Source organism: Monodon monoceros, unplaced genomic scaffold, assembly GCF_005190385.1.
Source record: "Monodon monoceros isolate NGI ecotype Baffin Bay Population unplaced genomic scaffold, NGI_Narwhal_1 Super_Scaffold_7, whole genome shotgun sequence".
NCBI classification, from domain to species: Eukaryota; Metazoa; Chordata; class Mammalia; order Artiodactyla; family Monodontidae; genus Monodon; species Monodon monoceros.
The window spans coordinates 97360140-97365153 of NW_021703784.1; positions in this window are offsets into that span (position 1 = coordinate 97360140).

Here is a 5014-nt window from a genome sequence, read left to right on the forward strand (position 1 = left end):
TGAGGTGTTCTATATCTTGTGGTTTTGTGTGTGCGTGTGTGTGTTGCAACTCAAAAAAAGTTTGTGTGTGTGTTTTTTTGAAGTCATTAACACTGTCTATTTATACATGTTTCGCAGCCAACCAAGGAAAAGGCTCAAAGACAGTTTTGCCTGAGCCTGAATCCTTCCTGTGAAGTGTGAGACTGGGGACTCTGCAAACCCATTTGTATTTCCTGCTAATCACAGCGGGCAGCCCTCCCGGCCAGCCTGGGCAATAGTGTCGGCAGAAATGCCCCCTCCCACCGCCCGTGCTTGGAGCCCGCAAAGGAATTGGCTGTTTCACCTTCTGAGCTCGAACAGAGGACCAGCGGGGCGACCAGGGCCTTGGGGGGCCCAGATGGCACCCGCTGGGTGCAGAGACACACGAGTCTCGTATGGATGACAGGCCGGAGCCGGCCGTGGAGGCTCCAGGCTCCAGACTGACCTAGTTTCAAGCGAGCTGGGGCTGGCACCAAGCTTCCGAAGCTCTTTCCTCTGCTCAGTATGGGATGGAGGGAGCCCAAAATAGCAACCCCCTCTCACCACCCACACAGAGACAACAGGTGGCTGGAAAAGGAGGGGTGGGGGAGGGGAATGGCTGACAGGTGGAGGGGGGGACTCTGGATGGAACTGTCTGGCCCTTCTCTGGGGCACAACCAAGGGGCAGAGAAAGGCAGGGTAGTGACTTCACAGGACTCTGCTGCCACCGCCCACCATCACTCCCACGTCCACAGTGATGACTCCAGTATGTCCCCAGCCTGGACCTCTCTCCTGGGCCCAGACTCACATCTCCCACAGCCCATGGCCCCCTCGGCATCCCCACTGGAATGTTCAATGGCATCTCAAGGGTGATACAGCCAAAAGCAAACAGCTGATTGGCTCCATCTCAGGACAAGGCCCCTCCACCCTTCCAAGTGCTCTGGCCAAAACCCCCCCGACCCCTCTTTCTTTCACGTCCCACCTGCAATCCATGCAATGCAAACCTTGCTGGTTCCACCTTCAACTTGTAGCCAGACTCTGACCACGAGCACCTCTGACCACTTCCACCACCTCCATAGCAGCCACGTGGTCTGAGCCACCATCATTTCTCACCTCCTGGCTGGTCTCCCTGCTTTCTGCCCTTGCTCCGTCCAGTGCATTCTCTGCACTGCACACAGAGCGAGAGCCTGTAAAAAGGACCTGGAGCCTCTCCAATTTCATATTTTACTGCTCTCCCCTGCTTGCCCTGCTTCTACCGCATTGGTCTTCCCGCCATCAAACACGCTGCACAGCTCCTGCCTCAGGGTCTTTGCACTGCCTGATCCGCTGCCCGGAAAGCCCTTCTCCCAGATATCCACACGGCTCCTTCCTCACCTTAGGTGGAAACCTTACCTGACAACCCTATTTAAAATCGCCATTCCTAAGGACAGGGAACTCTCCTCAATATTCTGTAATAACCTATATGGGTAGAGAATCTGAAAAAGAATGAATATATGTATACGTGTAACTGAATCACTTTGCTGTACACCTGAAACTAACACAACATTGTAAGTCAACTCTACTCCAACAAAATTTTTTAAAATAAAAAGACAAAATCGCCATTCCTTATTCCCCTCCTTAGCATTTCTCACCATCTGACACACAATATGTTTTTACTTATTTATTTTGTTTGTTGTCTATCTCCCCAAATTAGAATGTTAGAAGCATGAGGGAAGGGGTGTTTTGGGTCTGTTTTGTTCACTGCTATATCCCCAACACCAAGAACAGTGTCTAGCTCATAGCAGGCATTTAATAAGTTGTTGAGGGCTTTCCTGGCGGCGCAGCGGTTGGGAGTCCGCCTGCCGATGCAGGGGACGCAGGTTCGTGCCCCGGTCCGGGAGGATCCCACATGCCGCGGAGCGGCTGGGCCCGTGAGCCATGGCCGCTGAGCCTGCGCGTCCGGAGCCTGTGCTCCGCAACGGGAGAGGCCACAACAGTGAGAGGCCCGCGTACCGCAAAAAAAAAAAATAATAAGTTGTTGAATAAATGAATGGGTCCAGGCCCAGCAACCTCCCTCTGGGGCCACATCCTCGGCAGCAAAGCTCTTCCCCTTCCTCCTGGCCCCTTAGTGCCCACACGCAGGGCAGGTGTGTCTCCAGCAGGTCCCTGTGTTGCCTCAGAGGTGGGGACAAGGAACCCCCTCCTTGGGTCACATGGCTTTCCCTTCCCCACCCCACCCCCGTTCAACCTCCACGACGCCCTTTGCCTCCTTGTGCCCCCTCATACCTATCCTGCCTTTTACAGTTTACAAAGAGTTTTGCCATCATGTCTCAGTTTAGCCTTCACACAAGCCCCGAGAAAGGTTTCAGCATCCTTGTCACCCAGTCTAAGGCCCAACGACACGTGTCAGAGAGGGAGGAGAACCCCCCCAACCTGACACCAGTCTTGGCCTTTGCTGGGTTTTGCCATGTCTCTACCACCCGATCCCCCCAGAGCAGCACAGGGATGACATTGACCATGCTGGACAGAGGACAGGCAAACCAGCAAGGCTCTTGCCGCAGGGAAAGCGGGTCAACCAGAAACCAGCAGACTGGGGCTGGAAGGAGGATGAAGGGATTAGGGGCTCAAGTGAACCTGGGAAGACACCAGGGAATTGTTTTCCCCCTCAACCTAAAGCCGATACTGATCAAAACACAGGAAGCAACACCCTTGGTCGCTTAAATGTACATCCCTGTGACCACGTAATCCCCCGCCTAGAGATTCATTGCAAGGCAATCACAGAAGGCGTGCACCCGGTGACTGTCCAGAGATGTCCATCCCAGCAGTGCTGGCAATAGGAGAAAAATGGAAACCATCTGAGTGTCCACCAGCAGGGGAATGGGATGAGTAATCGTGACTTCCTCGAGAACAGTGAATGGGACCTACATCTCCTAACTCGGAGAGACAACCATGACGCTAAGCACAAAAGCATATGTTGCATGAGCCCATTCTTGTTTTTTTTAAAAGGTGTGTATATTTGCACAGGAAAGTGTCTAGAAAGATTCACATCAGGAACGTCAGCAGTGGTTGTCTCCAGTTAGACAGCCTAGAGGTAAACTCTCTTTTTTATTCTTTTCTGTCTTCTACAAATAATTTGACAATTAGTATATATTGATATTCTTAGTTCATAAAACAGAAGGATTCACCCATTTTAGAAAAACGCATTAAAAACTCCAAAGGCTTCCCCAAGGGCCCAGCCCGCAGGCCCATCTCTGCAGCCAGACCTTGGCACCGCCCGAAGAGAGCCGTCTAAGCTGAGGCCCTGGCCCTCCGGCCCGGCCTCTCCTTTGTAGTGTCATCGGGTGTCTATGTGTGACTGAAGAGGGGGAAACAGAAAAGAACCACTTCCTGCAGAGCTGGTAGTGGCGGCTGCTCTGGGGGGGGGGGGGGGGTCGTCCACCCGAAGTGAGGACACTGAATGCAGCTCTGGGGGCCACCCTGATTCATGGGCCAGTGGGGCCATCAGTGAGGCCCTCTGTGTGGCCTCGGTTGACCACAGGCAGACCAGGCCCTAGGGGAGATACACCCAGCGGCACTCGGGGCCCTGCAGGGAGGCTCAGCCTCCCTCTGCACGGTCTGAATATGGGAGTATGGTCTGAAGCAAGATTGAGCACAAGGCCACAGGAAATGGAACCCCCTGCTGGTCTCCACAGACACCCGCATGTCAGAGTATGTGATGGGACCCCTGTCCCTCTCCAAGGAACATGTGGGCTGGTCCCCAGCAGCCTGGGGGAAGCTTACCAAATCCCCCACTGCCCCCATTCGTGCAGGGAGGATTAGAATCACTGAAGTGACTGCCTTCTACCCATCTCTGTATGCACGGTGCCCAGCACAGGCCCGGTGCTTCGTGCAGCCTCAATCAATGAAGGTATGAATGAATGAATGAACGATCCATCCACAAAGATGACCCACACCACTGCTTTGAAGATAAGCATCTCAGTTCATGAGTGTCTCAGGAGCTGGAAGTGCATCTATGACCTGAAGACAGAAGCTGTTTTTATTTTTATTTATTTATTTATGTATTTATTTATTGGCCGCACCGTGCAGCATACGGGATCTTAGCTCCCAGACCAGGGATTGAACGTGCGCCCCCTGCCTTGGAAGCACGGAGTCTTAACCACAGGACGGCCAGGGAAGTCCCAGAAGCTGTTTTTAAAGAGAGAGAAGAAGGAAACAGCCAGACCTGGAGAGCACAGGCCCAGTTACAGGAACAGGCCAGAGGACCCCACCTACCCGCACACAGTGGGAGGGGGAGTCGGCTTCTGGGAAGACGTGGGGCCTCACCTGGGGCAGTCCCAGAGGAGGGAGGTGATGGTGATGGGGCTAGGCCTCAGTTTCCTGCCTTCAGAGGGTGAGGGCCTGGCCACATGGGTTCGGGATAATTAGGCCCAAGTCTAATTCTCCTTAGGCGTCCACGTAACAGATGAAGACATGAGTAGGGGCTCCTCTGCTTAGACTGAGTGACTTGGGGGTGTTCAAGCTGTGGCCTTTGCCTCGGGCGGAAGGGGACACGGACTGACCACTGCTGGGTTTGCCCTGCACCGGGAATCAAAGAGGCAGATTCCAGAGGGCTTGGTGCTGGCAGGGAGATGGGCCACTTAGTGAACCAAAGCATTTTCCCAGTGTGAGCATGAGGCTGTTCCAACCTCCCCCAGCCTGACCTTCCACCGCCACACGGGGGCCTGATTGGGCCACTGCCCACTGTCACCCCTCAGCACACACACACCCTGACTGTGGTGACACTCAGGCCGGCAGGATGGACACACAAGAGCCATGTACCTGAACTACGGCCGAGATGCTAATAACACAGACAAGCCAGCTCTGGCGGCTCCAGTCCCAGTGGGGGACTTAGATATCATTTGCTCGGCCCACCCTTTCTTCAGGCCCAGAGGGAGGAGACCTGCTCAAGTCAGAATCCGATCTGGGATCAGAAGCCAGGGCCTCAGACCCCCTGTGTACTGTACCATGGGGAGTTTTCTAGATAAAAGTCAGGGCTTCC